A 27,944-nucleotide genomic window follows, 5' to 3' on the forward strand; every position below is an offset into this window, starting at 1 on the left:
TTTACAAAAAAGCACTGACTATAATCATCACACCTCTAAGGCAGTTATTCCACTAAGGTTCACAAAGCCCAACTACTGGTTGATACAGAGTAATTCACAGATGAAAATGTCTCTCACTGTATTCATTATATGAGATTATTTTTTATTGCTTCACATTTCCATGGGAATAATCCAGTTATCTTTCCTTTCCTTTCCTTTCCTTTCCTTTCCTTTCCTTTCCTTTCCTTTCCTTTCCTTTCCTTTCCTTTCCTTTCCTTTCCTTTCCTTTCCTTTCCTTTCCTTTCTCCTTGCCTCCACTTTCCTCTCTCCCCTCCCCCTCCCCTCCTCTCTCCTCTCTTCTCCTTTCCTCCCCTCCCCTTCCCTGATATTCCATGAAAATAGTTCAATTGTTTATAGAAATTGCCACAGTGTTGTTCCTACAAATAACTAGTACAGGTATTTTTAGAAAAAAATACACGCTCTAATTGCTAAACTCTTTTCTACCACCTGTTTATAGTTTTCTCCTACAGAGAGGGAAAGAAGCTTCAGCTTAATGTGAACTTTTACATTTCTAACTCATACTTATCCTTTGAAAATTTCATCCATTCCAATTTTGAAAAATAAATGAAATGTACCAACAGAGGTATATCCTTCAAAGTAACATCAAACAAAGCCCTATGTTGGACAAAGCTATGGACCAATAAAGGTATATTAGGCCATTGATAGTCTCTTTCAGGGGAAAAAATGCTAGCAATGTTGCTTATAGTAACAGCAGAGCTGGGCCCATTGGATAAAAGCTTGGAGGTTTTAGTCTCCTTTTCCAGGAAGTCTCTGGGTCTACACAACCTACATTCTCCACCTACCTTGCAGAAGTACTGTTATAATTACAGCTTCTACTTAATTTCTAGGCAGGAGCCGTCTTCCCTGCTAACATATGTAAATAAGAAAGCAAGGACTGGCACTACAAAGGCAAAAAGATGACAAAAATGAAATCAATTCTACTCCAGCACTTTCTGAATCTAGGGTGTGAACATGTGTGGCTAGGGAAATCATCTCCATCTCCTCTGAGAGCCAGATCAATCTCACAAAATAAAACAGAATAAAATTTTATTAAAAAGAAAAAAAAGAAAAAATGTAGTTCCTTTTTAGCTTTAAGTATCCATTCAGTGTCAAGGGAAGTAAAAAGTATTATTTTTTAGATCAGAAATCTGAGCCTCTGAGCAGATACATTATGATATTGATTGCCTCTAACTTAAAGGAACTCTGCTAAAGAGGTACCAAGATGCATAAAAATACCACAATTTACTGGGCATGTACACAGAACATAAATACCAAAGACACAATACATAAATGTTATATACCAGAAGCATGGAATAAATTAAATTTAGCACATTTCTTAGGTAAATTTTCCCTACTCCTCTAAAGACCAAACTAGCCTTGGAACAGATGTTATTTCCCTGTTAATTTGTTACCTGGAAAATCTTGTTTGCTACAAATACCAATTTAAATCTGAGACTGAAGGGAAATGGTAAATCCCACTCTTTCCAGCCTCTTATTCAACATCTGCCTGATTTTAAATACAAAAACCCTTTTTTTTCTACAATAAAGGAAGGGTTTGGGAGAATTTCCCTTGTGGCCTCTACGTGCTCCTGCTTGAAGCTAAGAAAAGATGTTGGACTGAATGTCTGAAAGAGCAGCTGGCTGTTTGGAATATTTTCAAGGCAAGATGGCTTCACAACACTAATAGATTTGCATTAGCAAATTAAAGAGCCATCTTACTGAAATTATTTCCTAAATATTTTTGTTAAATTAAAAACTATCTGATTAGACAGTTAGAATTTTGAACTCTGTTTTATTGGTTGTGCATAGGCGCATTTCTTTTAAGGTTGTTAATTTAAAAATGGTAATTTTCTTCTAAAAAAATACATGTTACACTACATTCTTGAAGAATTTATTCTGAGCTAATCCACAAACTGAGTCTCCAGCTACTTTAGTGGAATGAAAATACAGCATATATTTTGAAATAAATCATGGAGAGAATTGTTACTAGTCAGAGACAAAGAAACAAAGATGATATTCTGTACATAAGCTGATACTCCTATAATACTTTGTAGTTATTGTATAATTTCAAACAGAAAGGTCCATAGAGAAAAATTGACATATAACGTGGTTGACGCTCAGGACTCTAGCAGATTTTTTTAAAAATGTGAAATCTACACATAGACACTCACTCCTATTTACAGATAATTTGCATTGTCCATGTACATCTTTTCCATGATGCTCCCATAATTATTTCAATGAAGATAAAATGTAACCAAACAATTTGAGCCCTCCTATGCCAAACTGTACAAATAGGCCGAAACTCTTAGACCAATTATTCAACTAATAAATAAATAAATTATAAAAAATGATTTTAAGGCTGTTCCAGTAAATGAATCCTACTCTGAGGGCTAGACAAAGATTAATATTAGTGTTCTCAATAGAGTTTCAAGCTGAGGAATGTGGCTTCTGAAAAACTAGATATAAATTTCATAATTCCTGAAGCTAATGCTAAGGATTCAGAACTGGACTTCCCAAGGCTTGCGAATGCAGAAATGGGAAGGATCTAGAGCAGGGGTGTCAAACTACCGGCCTGTGGGCCGGATGCATCATGGTGAAACCGTGCCTACCCCATTGCCGGCAATGACAAAAAAGTCGCGATACATCACATGACATTGTGAGTTTGACACCCCTGATCTAGAGACTAGCCTAGCAGGAAGTGGCTAAATTTGAGAAAGTCTGATGAAACTTGAGATGAAGCTTTGTGTGACTGAATCTGAGCAAAAATCAAGGTTAATGAATTTTTGTTTGTACCTGTATGGGGAATGCAGGGGACTGCAACATTTAAGATTACTCAAGAGGCTGAAATATTACTGAAACAACTGGCTTCATGGTTTTAGTTCAATAACAAGAACTGTCTATTCGTGGAATTGTGATTCCTTGTGGCCAGATCAGATCATCATCAATTAATGGCTTATTGTAATCCTGGATGCCTCTGCCTGATCCTGGCAATAGTGATGAAGGATTGTGGACTGTTTTTTTTTTAATTGGGTGGGTGGGTGGGTGGGTTATGACATGGCTCAGTATTATGTGAGTTGTTTTATAGCTGGCTCTTTAAACTCCCTGGCCCCATCATGCTAGGCTATGAAATCCATCAAAGTAAATTAAGAAATATTCAATTCAAGATCAGGATGGCAGTGGTATTGCCATATGTTATATGTTGCCTATATAAAAATACAGCCAGGGAGTGATGCTTTGTAACACTATATCCCTATAATCTATTGTAAAAAAGCCGCCAATGCAACTGAATCCTCTTCCTTATCCTTAGAGGTTTCCATGCCTGAAATCCCAATACTGCACCATTTTAGGCTTCTACAAGAGGCTGTATTGGAGTGCATCATGGCATGTATTGGAGTTAATGTGGGGTTCTTATAAGACAGTGATCATGGGGTATCTTCCTTCCATTCCTCTCCCAATTGCTGAAGGAGATATTTTTAAGGATAGCCTTAAAACAAACAGAATTTACAAAGTTATTTTGAACTTGTCCCTGGGTGGGGGGGGGGGATAACACTCCCAATAACTCAAATTGGGCAAACATAAAATCCAGACTGTTTGGCTAGCTAATGAGAGAGAGAGAGAGAAATGATTTTGAGATTTTCTGTCCCTCACTGAAGTCACTTGAGGGGAAGTTGCAGCAGATGTGTGGTTAGGTCTTTGCTCTTATCCTCTTTGCAAGACTTTCCTTGCTCCAGAGAACATCCCCTTTGTGTCATCTAAGGCCAGGCCTCTCTTTAACAGACTAGAATTGAGCCCATTCTGTGACATTGACAGATCCTTCACTGAATTGGTCTTGCAGATGCAGCCCTAAGGAGGCTGTTACACCTTACAAGAATTGAACTTAGCTTTAAATGAATGTTGCTTCCTTAGATTTCAGAATCTTTTTTTTTTTTGGTTCCCTGGAATAGCCAGTAGCCTGAATTGGAAGAGCCAGCAGGTTCATGAAGTTGCATGCAGTTGCATGCAGATCAGAGTAAGCAGTGATATACTACTTCAGTGCCCCATTCTCTAAACTGGCTTGAAGAGAATCATGGCTTAGGAAGCAAGGTAGATACCGAGATGGCTCAGCCAAGAAACATTGGCAAACTGCTACTGATAAATTCCCACTACCTTCCTTTTCCTTTCTGTGAACTTCTACAGCATTGTTCATCAACCTTGGCAGCTTTAAGACGTGTGGCCTTCAAGTTCCAGAATTCCCAAGCCAGGCTGGCTGGGGGATTCTGAGAGCTGAAATCCACATATCTTAATATTGGCAAGGTTGAGAAACATTGTTCGAGAGGCTCTGTTTACCAACAGCTCTAAGACCAGAACTGTGTGTTAGAAAATTCTCCTTTTCACCTGCCCACGATCTATTATACATATTTATTTATTTATTTATTTATTTATTTATTTTAATTCCATTTATATCCCGCCCTTCTCCAAAGACTCAGGGCGGCTTACAAGCTTAGCAGTAGCCTTCATTCTATGTATATGCCTGCTTATTAGGGCTTTCACCCCCCCCAAGCGGCATTATTACAAAGTCAGCTTATTGCCCCCAACAATCTGGGTCCTCATTTTACCTACCTCAGAAGGATGGAAGGCTGAGTCAACCTTGAGCCTGGTGGGATGCAAACCTGCACTAATTGCAGGCAGCTGGTGTTACTTAAGGAGGCATTAGCCCACTGCTCCACCAAGGCTCTTGGTTTCTTATCCCCTTTCTCATTTTTCCCTTGTATGTTTTTCTGTTAACATTTAGTCAGCCTGGCTGACTAAACATTTATTTTTCCTCCTTCTCCTGCTAAATTCTTGACTCTCAAAAACTAAGGCATATGTGTGCACTAATATCCCACCCTTCATTTAACCAAAATTGTCTCTCTGAGACAATAGAAAAGGACCATACAGAAAATGCCTTGGATCTGCTCTCTTCCTTAAAACCTGTGATGTACATGAGATTCTACTGTTAGGCCTTAAAGATACTGGCAACAAAGCAAGCCCCATGATTTACAGATGCTCAAAAATATTTTTGAAAAATGAAGTGGAGGAAGAAACAGCTCCAAACAAACTTCCCTTTCATAGTGTCTGGGTATTTCTGGATTGTAGTCTCTAGACAAGTTCCCACTTCCACCTAACTTTGGGACAAACATATCCTGCTAATGTATATTTTGTTGAGATCTCTTACTATTGCCCTTAGGACTTTCCCCACCATGGGGAACTAAATTGCTGTCAGAGTCGTAGTTTCTATACCATCCAAAGTTGCCCTCAAGGTAAGTAAATGCTGTGAGGCTTTGTCACCTTGGAAGAAAGACATTTAATAGAAGTGCTGTGGAATAGAGACCAAGCAGAGATTAGAAATGATGGTTTCATGGAGGCATCATGGTCTACTGACTCAAGAACGGATGTATAACATTTCAGATTAGCAATGAAAAAAGCCCAACCAGTTTAAAAGAAAAAGCTGATATTTACTGAAGCCAAACACATACAGGGAAGGAACCTAACATGTTCATTCCATGGGAAAAAATATTTCTCAGCTTGATTACATTTGTATCAAGTAGAAAACTCTCATTAGTACCATTGTCATTGATTTGTAGATTTGTATCCTGCTTTCCCTCCAAAAACTCAAGGAGGAACTTCATTACATATTTTTTTGTTGTAAAGCAGTTGCACATTCAGATCATAGCTAAATCAGTATGAATAAATGTTGTTTCTGTGAGCTTCTCTGAAACTGACAGTAGATAAGTTTCAATTCCCTGATTGTCAATTTCCTTTTGTTGATTGATTTATGGATTATGTACTATCAATTCATTTTCCACTCCTGGTCTTCCTAATTTGCTTGATGTTGACATGGGAAGTAAACAAAGGAGAAATGCCACGTTCATGATTTATGCTTCATGTCTTTTATTTTCCCTTGCTTTGTGAGAGCTCAGTCACCTGGAAGAGTCTGCGACGCATGTTTTGATGGCCTGATTTGTATAGATCAGGGACAAGCAATGTCATGCCATCCAGATATTTTGAATTTCAGCTTAATTAGCCTGGCACAGCTAAACAACTTTGGCTGATGTTGAAAGCGAAGCTAGGCCAGGGCTAGAGAATATTTTGGCTGTGGGCTGGACTGGGAACTTGGGGGAAAAATACAGAAAACAAACTGCTTCCAAATTATTGTTGTGTTAATGAAATCACCAGGACTGAAGGGAAAGTTTCCCTTTTGTCCTCCCCATTGGCTATGTCAAGAATAAAAGACTATGGAGCTATAGCCCGCAGCATCTGGAGAATATTGGGTTATTCATTCTGGTACAATTGACTGATAACTGATGGATTCTGGTCTTGCTTCACAAAAAGCAGTTTGGATATACTCTGTGAACCATTGCCCTTCCCAGCTAGCTGTGTAGCTTCTTCTGCTTGTTGCAGTAATCAAGGGGGTGGGGAATGTCTTTTGCTCTTGAACTTGACAGCTTGATTATGCATTTCTTTTCCACTGTCATAATACTTGCATTATGGAGGGTACTCATTCGTTTGGAAAAGAAGTGTTTTTCTTTTCTTTTTAATTTGGATGAACTGAGTTCAGACAACAGTACAGTGACTCTTTATGCTAATTCCTTAAGACCCTTAGAAACTAATAGCCTTGCAAAATAAAATAAAGTGAACTGGAAATGTCAAAAGTGAACTATGGATTCTGTGGAGGTATAAAAGTAAAAACTGTCCAATAATTTTTATAGCTTTAATTTTACTTGTTTATTCCAGCTTTTTCCGTGTGTGTAGTAGTTATGATCTCTCAGAAGACAGCAAATAAAGTCTAGAATTTTTGATAGATTTAGTCTAGCTCTTCTCCAGAGGTTTAGCACTTTACTGCAAGTGCTTGGTTTTCAGAAAACTGGAAGAAATGCAACCTTTCTGATTGTTGTAAACAGTGCAGAACAGAGCAAAAGCAAATGATAAAACTATCCCATGTAATGAAATAGAATATATGAGTTCATATCTGCATGCTCATCCCTACATTTGTGTAACTTTGATTTTTTATTGTTAAGGTTTTTTATATTAAATACGCTATCATTTCTCTCTACTATGAAAGGTACTCTCTAATAGGGTATAAATGTCAAGGGTCAGTAGGGGTCACTTAGTATGCAGACTAAACAGCTCTTCCACCTATGTAATGCAAATGAAGCTCAGAATGTCTGAACAGTGATATTTAATGTCACATTGGATGCAACTATGGGTGTAGCCACTCAATTTTCTTTGCAATTCAGCTGTGATTTGTCATTGCTTTCTTTAGGCATGACATTGCAGATTCTCAATATAGCCAACAATTCTGGAATTCCCAGGTAATCATTTATCCAAATACTAATTGATCCTGCTTAGCTGGCAAAATGAAGCATTATTTTTATGGTGGATAGTTGATACTAAAAAAAACAACTCACCCCAAATTATGAAAGACCTTTTGTACAGACAGCTCTTCTTGGTTTCTTTGGATCCAAATTATTTTATGAATTATATGTGAAGTAATGTGATCATTTGGTCCATGAAATCAAGTTTTATATGACCCATTCACAGCTGCAATTCATTATATCATGTTCCATGATTAACATGCTAAGTCTAATTTTAGGTCAATGGTCAGACAAGCAATGGAAATTTTGGCTTGTGATATCTATTGCCTCTTCATTGACTACATGATATGTTTTCCTCTCTTCTTAACTACTACATAGCATTACTAACTAAATTTAGTATCCATAGAGAACTAAGGCAAATTAGTCTGATTAAACCATACTGTTTGATTTGACTCTCATATTATCTTAGCAAGTCCTTACTTACCTAGGTATACCTTAAAACAGGGGTGTCAAACTGCTGGCCCGTGGGCCGGATGCATCATGCGGAAGCTGCGCCCACCCCATTGCTGGCAATGGCAAAATCACCCCGATTTTGTGCGACGTCACGTGACGTCGGGAGTTTGACATGTCTGCCTTAAAAGTTTTTCAGGGAGACTGAGTCCCCAAAGAGAAGATACATGAATTGCACACATAGTGAGAGGTTTTATAGAAAATGAAATAATATTTTACATTCCTTCCTGCCATCCCAGTAGTTTTCATGGTGCACTGGGTTTTTCAAAACTATGTGGTATACCAATAGATATATTAAGTAACAATATGTGTGTATTGCAAACTTTCCTAATCTAACCAAATTATTACCTTTTAAAAACTACATGGGATGAATGATCCTGTGACATTGGAAAGAAAGATATGCAATTGGAATTGAATAATAAAGGGCAGTAGGCAGATTAATGGGAATTCTTACTTATTTTATTTTCTCTCTCTTGTTCAGTCTGCTTCCTTCTCTCTTCAAAATAAGGGAGAAAAGTTAGTCTTCTATAATAATTTAATTAAACGGATTGGAAAATGTCCCCAAAGGCCATTTAAGGTCTGTGACATCAAGTTTCTTCATGTATTTTAAAATGTTTAATGTTTGCCTCCAACAATGTCAAAACATTGTTTATCAGAAAAAATGCACTGTTTGCTGTATATTAAAGCAGCAATTTTAAAGGAATAGGGAATGAGAAAAAACAATTGATGCAGAAATCCTCCTTGGGAGAAATGCTTATTTTGTCACAGCTATCTAGTTATCAATTCTCAGATAAATAACTTAAACATTTCCTCCTTAAAATGTTGTCTAACTGAATAAGCAAACATGATGAAATACAATTAATTAATTAGTGTTATCTCTATTCATGGGTCATAGGGGCAAATTAAACTATCAAACCTTAGAGTTCATTGTGGTTAAAATAAAGCCACTGGTTTGTTTATAGACTTTCAGTCTGGTGAAGCAACAAAATCAGTTGAAATTTTATGAACCAGAATTGGAAAATTATGATAATATAATATTCAAGCAGATAGATCTGAAAGCACAGATAATGCTTGAGATATCCATTTCCCCAGACAAATGATAAGCCATATTTAAATCAACTTCAATCCTACATATACCAGGGCAATAAATATGTATAAGTCCTATAAAAACAACTTGGAATTTGTTTAATTTTTAGGAGACAAGGCGAGATGGGATTATCTGTAGTATCTGAAAAGAATCTTCAAGTATCTGGAAAGACTGTATCCCACAGGAAGACCAAGACCTCATTCCAGAGACTAAATTATAGAATAAAGGCCTGCAGTTTTAAATAAGCAGATTCAGAAGAATGTTTTTAAAAAGACTAATGGTAAAAGCATTTCAACAGTTGAACTAATTACCTCTAAGGAGGTCTCTGTTATGGATTTTTTCGGAGTCCCTAATTGGACTCAATGGCATCAGTGGTCCCAATGATCTCTTTTACTAAGTTAAATTCAGCAGAATGGGATTTCCTTCTGAGTAAATATCAACGAGAACCTGTTTGGGTGTAGAGGTTAAAATACCAGACTAAAAACTAAGTAGTAGTCTTAACTTAGGCCCAAAACTAGCTGGGTGACCTTGGGCTGGTCTTTTTCTCTCTCAGCCCTAGGAAGAAGGCAATGGCAAACAACTTCTGAATCTTGCCAAAAAAAACAAAACAACCCACAAAACTTCAGGGATTAATACAGGCAGCCACTAAAAGTCAATGTACACACACACACACACACACACACACACACACACACACACACACACACACCCCACATACCTGTAGGATTGTGCTACCAATATATTACTCTGCCAGATTTAGTACTATAGTAGACAATCTGTGATCCTTTGGGTAATTCTTCTTTCTACATATAATACAGGCTTGCACTGTTACCCCCTTTTCTCCTGACCCTTAGGAGAGTTCCAATGATGCTGCTGCTGCCTCCTCCTTCTTCTTGGCTGACCTGCAGAACTGCCTGCCATTTTGCTAGATGTAGGACGAACCAAGAGAGTCACAGACTATGAGGAAAACTGTATTCCCAACCAATTTTGGCATGTACCCAAGGACCCCCTTCCTTCAGGGAGAAAGTAGGATCACCTGTCAATTTCTAGCACCCCTCCGCCCCTAGCCAGGCCTACCTTGCCAGAAGGCATTTCAGTTGCTCCCTTGCCTTTCCCCACTGGCCATCACTATTAATGGCTACATGCCTGTCGGGCCTTGCTGGCAACTGACTGGGTGCAGGGGTCAGAGGGTGGTGGAAAAGAGGGGATGCCCTTCCCATTTTCCCTTGAACTAAGCAGCTTACAGGTTTCTGGGGTATGTACTTAGAAGCTGTGGTGGTGCTGATATGGGCACAACTTCCCCAAATTTCATTCCCATGAGTGTCATGGGTCCTAGCATTCTGCAAATTAGTCCATTCAAGTTACCTTGATTCAATAATTGTTTCCGTATATTTTCCAATTTAACCCAAATGAAGGTTACAAACAGAAGAGTTCTAGCATTGTATATTTCTGAGAGAGCTGATGCCTCATTTTGCTTTCAGTTTCTTTCTGTGTTCCCAAAAGAAATGGAACCATGTTCGAATGATTCCACATCCGAAACACATCAGGGCTGGAAATCCTTCATGTTGACAAAGCCAACATTATGTATAAAAGATGCAGTATTTGAACTCTGTTGGAAAAATGAGCCATTGTTTGTCTGACTCAGCCAACCTTGCTTAACAACACAGTTACACCATGTTCTTTTCTGCTACGGGGATTTGGAACTCACTGGTGATTCAATTAGATGTGCTTTTGATATTGTTATTTATATTGCCTGACAAAACTAGAAGTTAATGAAGCATATCGAAAAACAGCCATTTTCCCCCCCAGAGATGATTTTACACTGCAAATCAATTTTGGAAGGAAAAACAAATCCTTTCTCAACAAAGTTGTCTTACTTTCTAAACAGGATAGTCTGCATTATTCCCAGCTTTGTCCTTGTGTTTTGATCAGAACCAGAAAATTACTAAGCAGTTGTAATTTAAAATTTACAAGACAGGAAGCAGAACATCTTTAGGTTACAGTGATTTTCAGACATTGTCCACTGCATAAATCTCATGAACAGAATTTTTTTTTGGAAATAAAGGCTAAGATGAGGTTGGATGAAAACAAACCAGAAATGGTGTTTCACAGCTAAACAGAAAGAATATCTGTAAAGCAACAATGGGATTATAAGCAAGATGCTTCACATTGATTTATTCTGGGCAAACTCAGCATTGGATGGAGTCCCAGTGACCACTGAGTGCAATAATTTAAAAACCATCATTCTCAATCAGCCATCAGAAAATTTCTACAGCTACTGTTGTGAAACAGCACACAGCATTTGTCTGCTCGTTTATCACAGTTGACAAGGTGGTTCGCTGAAGGAGCTTAGGTATGCCTTACACATAGATAAAGCACTTGTAATATAGTTTTAGTATACACAAACATCAGCAACATACATTTTGAGTTATAAGGATTTATTTCTTCCAATAAATTGCTATTCTGCTGTCTTGATATATTCAGAACATGTATGCAAAGGGGGTGATTCAGGCACAGGAAAACGTTAGATGGTAAAACAGGCATTGAAAGAAAAAAGCTCAGTACAAATCCTTTGTTCTTTTCACTTAAAGACAAATAAAAGGGTTTTCATCCAAGCTCAGCGACTGGGATGCTTAATTTTTAATTGGAACTATTTGTTTAATATTAAACATGGGCATATAATTTGGCCTTTCATTTTTCTGTGCAGTTGCTCTCAATACAAACCAGGAGACAAAATTATTGGGCCTTGCCTAGATCATGTCTTGCAGGTAACTAGAAAAGCAGATAGGAAAGATAAATGATTTTGAATAAATTCAAAGTAAAAAAAAGAGGCATATTTACAGCTACATCTATGTAGCCCGAGGCATCCATAAATTTTTCTAGTCATTAAATTGTAGCATGGCTGGCTACCAGCTGTATAAATTATTATTTAAATAGTTGCATTAAACAAATTCCATTTCAAACTGCAACTTGACAGAGGTTTGTACCAGCAGAAAAGCAACAGGAGCCTCAGAAGTAGACACTAGGATATTAATTTGGAGGCCGGAAGTAAGATGCATGCTGCTTTCTTTCAGATACTATCAGGCCCAAGCCCAAAGATGTCTAGCAAAATCCAGTCTTTTATTTGCTTACCTCCGATGGACAGAATCTTGTCAAACTAAAGTTATAACCCTGATAGATGTGTCCTGAAAGATTCTAGGGTATGGCTACCCTGAACTTCTTTTTTTTCTCTCCCCCATTCAGCTTGGGACTGTGTAGTCTCTTATTTTGGGCTTCTCTATCTAATGTACTATCTGGGTTCATCATCATCATCATCATCATCATCATCATCATCATAAGTTGGAAGGGAACTTGGAGGTCATCTAGTCCAACCCCTGCTCAGGCAGGAAACCCTATACCATTTCAGGCAAATGGCTGTCCAGTCTCTTCTTAAAAACCTCCAGTGTTGGAGCATTCACCACCTCTGGAGGCAGGTTGTTCCACTGGTTAATTGGTCTAACTGTCAGGAAGTTTCTCCTTAGTTCTAGATTGCTTCTCTCCTTGACTAGTTTCCATCCGTTGCTTCTTGTCCTGCTTTCAGGTGCTTTGGAGAATAGCTTGACTCCCTCTTCTTTGTGGCAGCCCCTGAGAACACTGGAACACTGCTATCATGTCACCCCTCACTCTTCTCTTCGTTAAACTACACATACCCAATTCCAGCAACCGTTCCCTATATGTTTTAGCCTCCAGTCCCCCAATCATCTTTGTTGCTCTTCTCTGTACCCTTTCTAGAGTCTCGACATCTCCTTCCCAAGAACACTCTGTGCTGCCAAGATTCCCCTCCAGCTTCTCCAGGTTCAATTCTATCAGAGAGACAGTGGTTCTACTCACAGAACACATTTAACTAGTTTAGTTAGCAGTAGTTTTACTTGCAAAACATGCAAAATTGGACTCAGTAGCCTGGTACTATATGAATACAGCAGATTTTTTGAATCCTGGCTTTATTTTCTCTATGTCTCCTTTGCTAAGCAAGATTCCACTTAGTAACTCCCAGTAGTGGAACAATGGAAGAACTTATTTTTTCTATTTCCTGCCCCCACCCCATTTCTGCAGCTTCCAACACCTTCAGTTTGAAACAAAAGTAGATAAAAAAGAAGTTCCAGATTCTGCTTTATGTGCCCTCACCCACCCCACCCCCAATGCCAGATCTGAGATCGGGGTTTCTTAACTATCACTGGCACGGTATGATTGCTACATTTGGACTCAACTAGCAAACGGTACAGTCAGATATATTACATGAATAAACATTATTATAAAAGCAAATATATTGCAATATTAAGTTTTGTAATAAAAAAGGGAACTACTATGATATTTTTGTAAAAGTTAACAGAAAGCAGGTTATTACAGAGAAAATAAGATGAGGTGTCATTCAAACTGAGCTTGACTCATGAACGTGAATCTGTGAGCTTGGTGCCCTCTGGATACATTTGATGCTAACTCCTATCATCTGACAATCTCCTAGCATGGATTTTGATTATGTATCCTCAGCATTATGAGGTTTGCTATTCAATACATCTACAGGGCAACATGTTGAAGAAGGCTGAAATACATTTACTCATAACAATTTACCTGATTGCTTAGAAGATGCAATGAAATGCAATGCTTTTGATAATTTTTGTTTCTCCTTTTCACTTTGAAAAGACCTATCATTGATAACGCTTAGCTTCTTCTTCTTCTTTTTTAAATCATGCTGCTAAAAAGATGTGAGGAATGGAAAACAAAAAGTGATAAATTCTAGTTTGCTGTAGTGGTTAAGACACCAGGCTAGAAACTGACAGTCTTGAGTTCTTAGTCGGGAAAAGCTGGCTGAGTGACTTTAGGCTTGCCAATCTCCCTCAACCCAGCAAAAACTCCCATCTACCTCACAGGGTTGTTGTTATAGGAAAAATAGGAGGAGGAATGCTTGCCACCTTGAATTATTTATAAAAATAATAAAGGTGCTATAAAAAGAAAGAAAGAAAGAAAGAAAGAAAGAAAGAAAGAAAGAAAGAAAGAAAGAAAGAAAGAAAGGAAGAAAGGAAGAAAGAAAGAAAGAAAGAAAGAGAAAGAAAGAAAGAAAGAAAGAAAGAAAGAAAGAAAGAAAGAAAGAAAGAAAGAAAGAAAGAAAGAAAGAAAGAAAGAAAGAAAGCTCAAGAATGTCCAAGAAAGTCAATAGCACAACCTGGTAATGGAAATATTTTTTTTTTGAAAAAGAAAAGTCATATCCACCAACTCACCCTAAATGTTCTATTTAATTGAATCAATGTCATCATTTTGTACTCAGTCTTTAAGCACCTCTGATTCAGAGACCTCTGGAGCCTTATGTCAAAATAGAGCAAATTTTTAAAAAATCATCAATTTCCCTTGAGCTTTTAAAGGACCCAAGGAAGGCTTCATTTAACCAGATTGTGTGTGTTTCCTGTATGTTATTTTTTTAATGCCATGTTTTTGCCAAAAGCAATGGAAAGTAGGCACAATACCAGGCTTCAGTGTTTCTTAATTAATTACTTTGAAAGGATGTGTGGCGTGCTTATTTATTTTTTATTTTATTTATTTTAATCCCATTTATATCCTGCCCTTCTCCGAAGACTCAGCTTACAATTTAAGCACAAACCAATGTGTTTAGCAATAGCCTTCATTCTATGTATATGCCTGCTTGTTAGGGCTTCCCCCCCCAGCAGCATTATTACAAAGTCAGCTTAATTGCCCCCAACAATCTGGGTCCTCATTTTACCTACCTCGGAAGGATGGAAGGCTGAGTCAACCTTGAGCCTGGTGGGATGTGAACCTGCACTAATTGCAGGCAGCTGGTTTTACTTAAGGAGGCATTAGCCCACTGCTCCACCAAGGCTCTTATAAGATAGCACTTCATGAACAGCTATTTCCAATGGTTCCTTGTGTACAAATAAAATTAAAGTTCCATTTTCAGGCATACTAATGCCACCATAGAGCCTAATTATGCTTCTGTTGAGGCTCTTTCTGTTTTTAGCTGTTGTGTTTGGGCCTTATACTCTATAGAAGGAATTATAGAGGCATATAAATATAAATAATGGAAGAAAGATCTTGCTTGCCCATTTCTGTTTTGGGCTTGAAATAGATAATTCATTCATACTACATTGAGGAGAACTCCCCCCTTCTCCCTCCCTGTTCATCATCTTTGATCTCTAAAAAAATCGCAAGTATTCCTGCACCATTTATAAAATCAAGCATTTCTTGATTTTGAAAGAAAATGGCCCATAGCTGTGAACACTAAGATCTGTTATCACGTAGAAGGCTTAACTCAGCAAAAGTTCATACTGCAGTGCAAATGTCAGATCAACTCTCTCCATAGAGTGCCTTTAAGATGTAAACTATTTATCTTCCTTCTGCCCCTTGAATAGGATTTAACAAACATTTTGGTTCAGCTTGAGTCTATGCCTAAGTAAGAGCTACATCTGAGTTATGATGGTCCTGTCAAGTTATGATGGTCCTGCTGACATTGGATGTTCTTGCTTTGAGAGGTCCACTATCATACTTATATCAAAATTTTGTTACTTAGATCAACTACTTCCTTATTTAATTGGTGGAGTAATTCTAAGATTTTTTTTAGGCTAAATATTTGGGAGCACCTCAACATTTATAATAAGCCTATTGTGTTGGGGACAATTCAGACGTTTATTATTTTGTTGACATTTGGGTTCTGCTTTCCTAGCATGTCTTTGGATCCAAATGTTTTCTGAATCAATGCTAGGACTGATATTTTAATCTTGGCATTAAAATGTTGATGCAACAATGAGTATGTGTGTGTTAATTTTTATTTCATTACTGCAGTCTCATAATTTATTTATAAGATTTAATCTTGTGACAGCTGTAATGATGGTGATCTAATTACAGTGGGCTGATAGATCCAAGTGATTTTTTGGGGAAAAAAAGCTAGCAGAGTATTGACTGGCATTATTTACACTCCATGTACTAGGAAAACAATCTCGAAAGACTGAAGAAGGGTGAAAAGACAGGGTGGAAGTAGAATGTCTCTTATAATTGTAGCCAAATTGGGCTACAACCTGCTTCAAGAAAATATCCCAATCCCAAAGGCAAGTGGGAATTGTACTCATAGAAGGAAATATCCTGGAAGAAGGAGGGCTCTTCAACATTGCTAGAGGGAGAACTTTAGTAAGGCCACATTTATTAAAAATTATGCATGGAGTGGGTTTAGAGCAGGGGTCCCCAACCTCAAGGTTGCAGACTGGTACCAGTCTATGGCCTATTAAGAATCAGGCCGCATAGCTGGAGGTGTGAGGTGGGCAAATGAAACTGCACATGTGTAGGATGTAGGTTGCTTGTCCCCTGTAGTGTATGCCTTTAAAGTATACACGGAAATGTCAGCACAGCAGGGGGCTGGACAGCTCCAGGCTATAACCGTTTTGGTGGGAAAGCCTGAATAGAGCGAGTCGTTGACAGCCCCAGGGCATGGTCAGCTCTGGCGGGAAGCCAGGGTTTAAATCCATTGGCCACCTGCACTGGTGGGAAGCCCAGGTTTAAATCTATTGGTCACCATTCACCTGGGCAGGTATAAAGAGACGCCAGGTAACCCCTTTGCTCCAGCTTCATTTCTGACTCAATAAAGAAATACTACCCAGCTCAAGTGTCCGCCTCTCCGTACAACCACGCGACATTGCATCCCCCCCACCCCCAGTCTGTGGAGAAATTGTCTTCCATGAAACCTGTCCCTAGTGTCAAAAAGTTTGGGGACTCTGGTTTAGAGGGTGTCACTGATCATTCTGGGCCAATCAAGACCTTTTTGTTTCTACAATGCTTCAAGCAGAGCACTTCCTGTTTCTAAAGAGCATAGCTTTCACAACTTCTGGCAGAAGTTCTAACATTAAGATGATGCATCTGAACCTTTTGAATGCTCCCTTTAGCTGTTCCGGTGAGTGGCTGCAATGGCTATGTGAAAAGGTGAATCAGATCATTATTGCACCTTAGTGGGGTGAATCATGTTGCCTCGAATTGTGGCTGCTTACAAACCTATTATTCACAGTGAAAGATGTCCTTGTACTAAAAGACAAAAGGTTTTCTTTAAGCAGATTGGAACAGAGCAGGCTGGTTCCAAAAGCGATGCTAGACTGAGCACTGTCTGACAACAAACCAAAGTATATAATTAACTGCTTCCCCCCCCCATTTATGCTATGCAAACTACCAACCTAGTACAGCAACATTCCCAAATAAATGATGGGTATGTGGCTCAAACACTATTGAATGCCACTGATTAACTGGACACATTTCAATCTGATTTCTGGCTTGATTTGGGCATTAGTCTTTGTCTCTCCAGCAAATGACCTCTGGTAGACTCCTGTGCAGATTCCAATAACACAGAAGATGACTCACAATACTATGTAAATTGATCCATAGCTGAAAACCCAGCAAAATCTTGCTTTTGAAATGATGATTCATTCAGAACCTTTAGTTTTCAAAATGTGGATCTAAATCAAATCCTTCCTTGATAACCACTAAAAAAAATTCAAAATATTTTGCAAATGTACCTCCTAAAAGAATTGGAAGCTGTTGACAGCATATTACTCTACAGAATTAAAAGTATAATTAGAGACCAAGAGCAATAAACTGCCTGCATGTCATACATCCCTTCCCCCCCCCCCCAGTGGTAGAAGCTGCTATGGATTAATATTTATCTCCATTGTTGCACAGGGGAAAAAAGTGTTTAGTTACAACAAGCAAACTTGAACAATAGTTTCGTTAATCTGGCACCTAAAAAGTTGTCTTTTACTGTGTATGTATGTCTGTTTGCTAGGATACACATAAATGGGTCATTTCTCCTGTGATTTGCTCCTGTAATCAACGAACACCTCCAAGAACACATTGCTGAATTAATAGCAATCAGCAGCAAAGGGAGTGCTGCACTGAAAACTAGAGAAATACATTACAAACCACCTACAGAGACTGCAAATCTGAAGAAACTATCTTTTTCTCCCATCCTTACTTTTATACCAGGAAAACAGGATGTACAAATCAGGAATTTCATTTTCAGATCATTGTCTACAGTATCTAAGAATCAAATTTTATCCTGATTGCACAGATTATGAGAGAAATGTACGGGAGAAAGTCAAAGATAGAGAATTGTGTGAGTCTCCTCCAGTCTCCCCAGATGTCTCCTCACTGGAGCAAAAAGAGCAAAAGGACAAAAAATGTAAAGAGGCTAATCCCAAACAACCAGAACCAAACTTAAATCAGACAGCAGTCTTGACCATCAAAACTTTCAACCTTGTTTGTTTATTTGATTCAATCTGATTTTAATGAGATGGAGCAACTTTGGGTGGCACACAATATAAAATGTGGTCCAGGACTGTGACCATGATTGAGTCTCCATTTCCTCCAAGCATACTAGAGCAGTGACAGATCAGGATTGAGAATGAAAGACCAAAAATGGAACTTCAAAGCCAGAATTTTGAGCTCTTCTGCAAGAAACCTGCTTTTAGAGTAATTAGCATAATCTAGAAAGCTTAGTCTTCCAAAATCTCTACCTAGCAGATAGCCAACATCAGTAACAATTTTGTTTTACATCCTGAGTGTGAACCTAATCTTGTAACTCCCTTCACTTTTTACAACCTAGATCGAGCCTTGATCTTCAAGGCTCTGAATGTACTATCCCTGTAGGGATATCAGATCTGGACTCTAGAAATTGAGATGACCAGTCCCAGATAGCAAATAGACAAATAACAATTCTAACTCTTTGCTGCCAACTGGTTTTTCTTCTTCTTTTTTGTAGCTCAAGTCTTATACTTATGTATCTTAAACTCTGGACTGTTCTTTTGCCTGTGTGGTGTGTGTGTGTGTGTGTGTGTATACTTATATATATATATATATATATATATATATATATATATATATATATATATATATATATATATATATATATATGTAAAGGTAAAGGTTCCCCCGCACATGCGTGCTAGTCGTTTCCGACTCTAGGGGCCGGTGCTCATCTCCGTTTCAAAGCCGAAGAGCCAGCGCTTGTCCGAGGACGTCTCCGTGGTCATGTGGCCGGCATGACTAGACGCCAAAGGCGCACGGAACACTGTTACCTTCCCACCGGAGTGGTCCCTATTTTTCTACTTGCATTTTTACGTGCTTTAGAACTGCTAGGTTGGCAGAAGCTGGGACGAGTAACAGGCGCTCACTCTGTTATGCGGCACTTGGGATTCGACCCGCCAAATTGCCGACCTTCTGATCGACAAGCTCAGCGTCCTAACCCACTGAGCCACCGCATCCCTAATATATATATATATATATATATATATATATATATATATATATATATATATATATATATATATATATATATGTATATGTATATATATATATATTGTCAAAGAGAAAAAACACATTAAATGCACTTTAACAAAAACAGTGACTAAATATGACAAAGAAAAAAGGAAATATAAGCCATTATATGAATAGTTACAAATCTATACTTGTCTAATGCAAATATTATTTAAGTATGTATATATTTATAATACATTTATAGGACTATCTTTTTTTAACCCACTGTATTTTGTATAAATGGATCCCATATTTCATTATCCTTGACTATACAAGGTCTACATGTATAGTCAGTCTGCTCATAAGTGGCAAGTACAATCAGTTCTTCAATCCATTGAAAAAATGGAACCATGCATTTACCGGTATCTTATCAGTGCTACAATATAAATTCTGATTTCTCTCCGGATTGTATAAATCTTTTGCCAATTTCTATTCTGAGTAAACTTACATAATGGAAAGAAGTGGGTCTATAAATCAGTTTTCTCTGTACCTTGTGAAAATGGGAAATTCTGCCTGAAATGTAGATGTTAGTGGGGATGCTTTACAGGAAATATTAATAAAGTGAGATGGTAGGCTTCAGTTTTTATAATTGTTTAGCTTTGTTTACGCTGTGGTTATAAGAGTTTTATGATACATAATGATTCTATACCTTTGTGTACTTTTACCAACTGTTTAGTTCTTATTTGATTATTTTTTTGATGTAGTTGAATTATATCCCAGCAAGAGGTACATTATATATTACATTGTGTTTGTTGTTTGGATAGGGATGCTGGAAAAGGCACTATGGAATTGATTGCTAAGTTGCTAGCAGCAAGTGAATATCTCTCCCTATTAGTGACTGGCTATGGGGCCAACTAAGCCACCACTGCTTTGGCAGGTTGCTTGCTGACATTTCTCTTGCAAACATTTACAACCAGCAATAACTCCAAATGAGAAGGCCCTCCAGAGAGCCTCTTGTGTCTAAGCTATGAAAACATAAATATGTATGATCGTTAATCTAAGTAAACAATGGTGCCTTAAACAATGCTACTTGAAGTCACTGTTTGCATGCCTGACGTAGACGGTGAGAAAGAAATTGGCTGCCTTCTGTTTAGCTTTCCAGGGCTGAAAATCCTCACTACATACTGGATGGTGTAAACAGACACCGAGCCACATGCATGTTTTACTGTTGCTTCTACATTTTCTCCCTTTCGGGTTGCCTTATGCTCTCTAGGGGAGCTTGAAGCTTCAAGCTCTCTAGGATGGAGGGTTTGTTGTCACTGTGTGTTGGGGGGAGAGAGCACAGGGGGAGGCTCAGCTAATCTCAATGTACACATGTTGTACTTTGACAATAAAAGGTTTATTATTTATTTATTATTATTATTATTTGGTCAGGATCAGGTCTCTCTTTTGCTGTGCTTTTTTTAACCTAACTAAAGATTTTGATTTACTTGCAATGAGTGTGAAATTATTGAACTTGTGGCCCTCTGACCGTGAAGGGGAGAGCGTGAAGCTGGGCAGGGGTTGAAAAAGTGGATGTTGTAATGCAGAATTTGCTGGAAGGGAGTGTAGGAAGACAGGATCCAGGAACTGTAGGATTTGTATGAAGTCAGGCTTGAAAGACTATCATTTTCCTTTCCCTTCCATGTTGACTGTTGCTTGGCTGACAGATGGGAAAGAGATGAAGCCTTGTATATTGGGGCAAAGATTTCTCAGATGCCTGGTGTTTCTGGAAAAAAGTGAGTGAGAACCCTAGCCCTCAAAAAAGCTGGTGTATCCTCAGAATAATGACATTTGACCAAATTAGTACGATTGTGAACTGGTAAGAAGATTTGAATGGCTGATTAGATTGTGTATTGTGAAAACAGGGCTTGTGTGTGCTTTGAAGGGTTTTCAATGTAGTTCTGAAACTGATTTCATATCATGTAAATAGCAGTGGCACTGTCTATGTTGTAAGCCATCAATATTATAAAACTTGGTTTCTTAATGTTTAGCCCACCCACCTTTTCCCTCCATTTGCTAATTTTGCACTCCTCTATTTCTGCTAGATGATTTGGTCTGATATCACATAGAAAAATACTTATTTATTTAAGAATTATGACTTCTTTGTTCTCATTCTCACACATCATAGCATGGCATACAGTATATGTCTTGGCTCCCTCAATACATTCAAGCAAGAGACAAATTCAACCATGTTCTATAGATTACCTTGAAAATAAAATTTGATTCTAAAATCTAGGACAGAGAGTAATGGAAATGTTTCCTCTTTTATTCTTCCCAATTCCAATTGTCTGCTTATCCATAGACATCCCTAGGCCAATCATCTCTTGGCTACAGAAATCCAGACAACCAATAGGGTACCACAGCCTCTCAAAGATTTGTTGTGGCTAGCATTTAAATTCTTTTGCTATTCTAGCAGGGGAAGAATAGAAGAAAGGGGACTGTAATCTTCCTCCTCCTCTTCCATAGGTGTATGTGAAGAAACAGAGATTGCTTGCAAAAGTGTTTCATTCGCTATTACTGATTTATAAAAAAAAAGCAACATGCCAGATATTATAACTTTATCTTTTCCCCTGCAGGCATTGCTGCTGCAGAGCAACAATAAAGGGCTTAGAGAAAGGCAAGCAGGTGAATAGTCCAATATCCACAGGATGTTTAGGGAATTGTAATCCTAGAGACATTTGGATTTGCAACTGGATTTGAAATAAAGTCAGAGTTGGTTTTGGAATAATTATGGTTTTTCCTAAATTTTGCAAATCTTGGTTGTTAGGACAAATGAGAGAGAGTCATTCTTCCTAATTTATTTCAAAGCCAGGGCTGTAGATTGCACTGGATTTTCTTTAAAGCATTCTTGATGAAGGAAATGGTAAACCACTTCTGTACTGCTGTATAAAAACCTACATAGACATTTACGAGTTGTGGCAGGGAGACTAAACAGAGAGAAATGTATGTATCTCTGTATATAGCATGGGTTTTTGAGTGATCTTGTTAGAAGTAGATCTGTCAAAAAAGATCAGATATTTTTTTTATAACAAAGCATTAGTGGTAATTTGTTTCCACAGTTGGCATATTTGTTTTCGGTCTAAAGGAAATCAGAGTCAGCATCCCACAATAATGTTGAATTTGGCTTCTGCTAACTCACAGTTTTTCAAGTGAATGCAATGTATCTAAGCAGTCATGAATAACATTTCAAATTCCACCTCTGTCTGCATAAAAAGTGAGATATAGAAGAGATGAGCAGGGCAGGGAAGCCCTGGCATATCATATTGTGTTGTGTAGCCTGTTCTTTGCAGGCAATAAGCGAGACAGAAGGTTGCAAACAGGAACATGTTTTATTGAGGCAAACAGGAACAGAACTGAAACAGAGGCTGCTACGCAGCTACTTATATGGTTGGCCACTAGGCAGCAGCCAATAGGTTTAAAGTAACCCATTCCCACCCCAAAATCAACCAATGATCTTCTTGGAGACAACAAGTCTGGCTTAGTCAGTGACCGTTACACGGACACACTGTTGAGCAACCTTAAGCAGCATTCAAACAGACACGTGAATCAGTTCAAGTAAAAATCCCAATACATTACGCATTGGATATTGCAAGTATGGTTTATTCTTTATGGATTTGGCCTAAAGTATTAAAATAATACCTGGAGGAATGACTACTAGAAGGGGGAGCAGGCCTAACAAAGAAATTATCAGAAGGATCATTTCTTGCCAAGGAAAACTTGGATATTATGTCTTATGGTATCTAGTAAAAATGTGCTAAATTTATATTAAGGAGAAAACTCACAGAAATGAAAACATGTTCCAAATTCTTGTAAGTAGACATTTTTATTTCATGAAGTTAGTTCTCTTAACTCTATAGCTTTTTGCTAGTAGTCACTTTCAGACAGGCCTGAAGTTACTGGATGAGCTGTTACTCGCCCAGTGGTATTACTCCAGGAAGATGTCCCTTACATTTTTAGTTATAACATTTTAGTTGCCTACATGGATTTTTGAATAAAACTCTCACTCTTAGTCTCTTTCTATTTCATATGGACTTTATCACTGTAGCACTAATTGTTCCATTTTATAAAATCACTAAATCAAACATGGATAGATTACGGCTAAAATCCTGTCCACCAAGAACATATTGTGCTGAGTAGAATGGTGTCTTTGTACCACCTCCTCTTCAGCAGGCATCTACAGGTAATGTCCAAGCAGCTCTTTTCAGCAAACTTCCTGCTTGCCCATGAACTAATCCAGCTCATGTTTACCCACCTATATTGGGCTTTAGTACACCAACAACTCTGCCTCTATGATCAGCTGCTATCTACTTATTCCTTAGCTGACAACCATCGCTTCTATTCACAAGCAAACATCTCCTTTGCTATTAGAGTTTAGTTATAAGAATCTAAACTACTGCTCACAACTCTAGTATAGTATAGACATTTGTGTGGACCACTGCACACATACATACAACATACCATGCTATCTATGGCTGAAAGCAGGCTTTGTATAGAAGCCTGATGCACTGATTATGAATAACCCCATCATATTTTCTTATGATTGGTTTAGACAACACTCAAATGTTAACTTGGGAGAATATATAGTGCTTGCCAAGTTCTACCAGTCCTTGCATGCCCTACACACAGTCACCCATGCACTCGTGACCTCCCGGCTAGACTACTGCAACACTCTCTACATGGGGCTGCCCTTGAGGACCACTCGGAGGCTTCAGCTGGTGCAGAATGCAGCCGCGCGAGTTGTGATGGGAGTCCCCTGATACTCCCATGTAACACCTCTTCTCCGTGAGCTGCATTGGCTTCCAGTTGCCCTCTGGGTGAGATTCAAGGTGCTGGTGCTGGTGCTGGTGATAAAGCTGCTGGTGATAAAGCCCTAAATGGCTTGGGTCCGGATTATCTGAGTGAACACCTGCTGCCGACATTAACTGCCCATCGTCCTGTGCACTCCCACTGGGAGGGCCTTCTTAGGGTACCACCGGTGAAGGATTGCCGGCGGGTGACTCCCAGAGAGAGGGCCTTCTCTGTGGGTGTGCCTGCCATTTGGAACCAACTTCCTATGGAACTTAGGACTGCCCCCGACCTCCATTCATTTCTCTGGGACCTAAAAACTTGGCTCTTTTCTGAATTTCTGGATTTAGATAAGAAAATTGTTCTTTTATCTCCTCTATGAATATAAACACTAACTGACTTTTAGAGCTGTGATGTGGAGCTATTTATCTGTAGAAGAAACATGTATTACAGATTGAGATGATGGAATACTTTGGATTATAAACCTTTAACTGATGAACAACTTTTAATTGCTTTTTTCTCTCTGGACAGAAAGGACATGTTTTTCATTGGAAAGAAAAACTTGAATTTTGATTATATTTGCTTAGGGGAGGCTTAAGGATGGACTGGTAGGCTGACTGGATAACTCAGAGCTCAATTCACAATTGATTGAAACTTTTTAACTCCCTAAATAGAGACCACATACAAAAACAAAATGGATGTTCCATACTCAGCTTTAAATGGTAAAAAAAAAACCCATCAAGAAAATGTTGACGAAGCTCAGAAAGAAAGAAATTCAATACAAGAAACAATTGCCTTAGCTCATGATGAGACTAAAAATAACACAAAGCAGCAAGTTTTCTGATAGAGTGTTTTGCTTTTTAATCTATCTACTATCTATCTATCTATCTATCTATCTATCTATCTATCTATCTATCTATCTATCTATCTATCTATAATCTTTTCCTCAGAAGACCAAATGGGCAGAGCTTCCACGAGACCATAACAGAGAGAGTTATCTCTCACACTATTCATTCCAATTCTGAATTAAAGCGAACCATCTCCTGTTCTCATAGCATGTATCCTATGACTTGGTGAACACACAACACGCTGCCTCATCTAAGCTTTGTTATATATGCTATGCATAAATTGGGTGAAGCTTTTAACACTGATTGGATTAAAATTTCCTTGTGTAATCACCCACTTCTGAATGGTTGTACTTAATTCTATGGTCACATGGGCACAGGTGATTAGAATAAATCACTTCCTTCTTGGACCCAATTTCTATGTCACATAAAATGAAGTGATTGTTACCAAAGAAAGTCAAACTTGAGTGGAATGAAATTGCTCAGAAATATTTTCAGACAGATAAAAAGATCTGCATCAGTCATGCGTGGCAGGTTTTCTGCTGAAAGGATTTATGGCTGTTATTGCAGAATGTCCACCTTTTGACTTGATTTCTTGGGTGAGTGGAAATCAGGGCCTATTCTTGTTTCAGTGGAAGCTGCTGTTGGTCGACATAACTGTGCAGTATTTATGCTTCTAATTCAGGGGTGTCAAACTCAATTTCATTGAGGGCCGCATCAGCATTGTGGTTGCCCTCGGGGGGCTGGGTGGGTATGGCCAGGGTGGGTGTGGCCTACTGGGTGGGCATGGCTAGAGTGCGTATGGCCTACTGGGTGGGCGTGGCCAGCTCTACATCATTGGCATCAAGGGTGCCTATGGGGGCCTGGGCAGGAGTGAGAAGATCTGGGGATCTCTGGCAGAAGGAGGGTCTCTGGGCCAGGGCCAAGGCAGCGGGGACCGTTCCCTCACTGTTTCCAGGATGGCTTCGTGGGCCACATGAAACCACTTCGCGGGCTGGATCCGGCCCCCGGGCCTTGTGTTTGACATGTCTGTTCTAATTGAATGCCTGGAGTATTGATTAAGCCTTTATGCTCCAAAAGAGTACTGCTTATCCACCATACTGAGCTCCAAAATTTTATTGTTGTTGATCCCAAGCAACCCAGAAGCAAGGTTGTTGAGTATCAGTGATCTGATTCATCATTCTACAATCAGTTGTTGGCTGAGAAATCCTGCAGTATGAACTTAGTGAACATGGTGTCTCCTCAGATGAGAAACAACATAGTTAAGAAGTGAAGTCCAAATGGCTCACAGGAAACAGATACAATTAATGAGCATGAAGGATCATCAAACGCTTAATCTGAAATTTTTTAAAGAAAATCATATATGCATGTATCATGTACAGTTGTTTTTTCATAAAATTTTATTGAAAGTTTTTCAAAGAAAACAAACTAATAAAAAGAAAAAGCAGAAAAAAGAAAGAAAAGTTCAATCTTTTCATTATTAATTTTTTCTCTAATCATCAAACCCCACAAATCATAAGTGCATTTTTTCCATTTTTGCAAAATGCAAAAGGGGTTTCCAGTCAACCTTGTTTTTTTCTCTACAAGAAAAGAAGTTAATTTAGTCATCTCTGTAAGAGTCATCATCTTTACCAATAATTCCTCCACTGTGAGTACTGTATTATCAAACTTTTTCCAATTCTGAGCATATAGCAGTCTCTCTGCAGTTATCACATAGAGAAACAAATTTCCATTACTTTTTTCTAGTTACTTATGTACTTATGTATACCTATTGTAATCTTAACCTATTTATGGATTATACCCATTTTCTTCCCAAGAAAGAAATTGGGGCAAATACATATTATATGTGTTTTATTATAAAAGCTGCATCTCAGTATCTCTACAAAACTGTTTTAGATTAGTAATGCATATTACCTGCCTTGATGTGGCCCATTGCTGATGACCACATGGACCTCCTAGAGCAGGGGTCTGCAACCTTGACAACTTTAAGACTTGTGGACTTCAGCTGGCTGAGGAATTCTGGGAGCTGAAGTCCACAAGTCTTAAAGTTGTCAAGGTTTCAGACCCCTGTACTAGAGGATTATAGAATAGAGGAGGATGTAACTGACATTGGCTCACTTGTTGATTTCCTTTGCCCTTTTTCTGCCAGCAGTGGATAGAGAAGTAGTAACTGAAGCATTTATAACAGTTGGCTGCCCAGCTTTTGCCAGAAGCCTTCTACAAGAGGCTAAAACATTCCTGGGTCATTGATTTTATTGTTCAAGATCACAGATTTTGGCTGTAGATAACCCTCGATCCAGTCCTCAACATCCCCATGTAGACTTGAAGAAATTTGGTCTGACATCTGCAAAATTACTTCCAGTCCTGACCAAAAGGAGAATTCAACCTACTCTGGACAATACAAGAATTCATCTTCAACAGTGTAAATTACACTGGACTAAAAATCAAGTCTTGTATCTGTAGGCCAAATCTAAACAAATTCAAAATTAACCATGATTACCATATTGTGAAAATGCACATGCTGAATCTGGTTAAGCAAGCAAGTCAACTACAGCAGTATGTTCTTGTGTACCAATATCCGATAGCTTCAACCAACAGGATTTCAGTGTTCTACCAGAATTTACTCTCCTGCAATTTAAAGCCCATTTGGTTTGGACTTATGCGTGTGAAATATAACTGCAGTATTTTACAAAAATGCTTTTAATTTTCTTTAGGCTAGAGATTCTTCTATTTTTCTATGGTACTGATCATTTTAGCTATTCTGAATTTGTTCCATCTATGGCATTCTTAAAATAAGGCATCTTGATGATGAGTGCCTAATAGAGAATAAACTGAACTATAACTTCTGGTATGCATTTTTAATTCAGCCTAAAATCACATAATTCTCTTTTTTCAGCTATAAAGATAATGTTCTTTGAGGTGTGAATGCACATGTACATATCAAATCACTCTTTCATAAAAGTTGAAGAGGGAAAAGAGTAAGCATAAATGAAATGATTCTTGCAGAGTTCAGTTGCAGACATTGTA

General features: G+C 38.3%; 1 protein-coding gene across 1 annotated transcript in view; it reads right to left on the reverse strand.

Moving 5' to 3' along the window:
* Positions 1 to 27,944, reverse strand: part of ALK (ALK receptor tyrosine kinase) — a gene marked incomplete at both ends in the record, with an annotated part of 722,117 nt that overhangs the window by 161,485 nt on the left and 532,688 nt on the right. The gene's annotated exons all lie outside the window — the stretch shown is intronic.

This window comes from Vipera ursinii (assembly GCF_947247035.1).
Source record: "Vipera ursinii genome assembly, chromosome: 1".
Lineage (NCBI taxonomy): Eukaryota > Metazoa > Chordata > Lepidosauria > Squamata > Viperidae > Vipera > Vipera ursinii.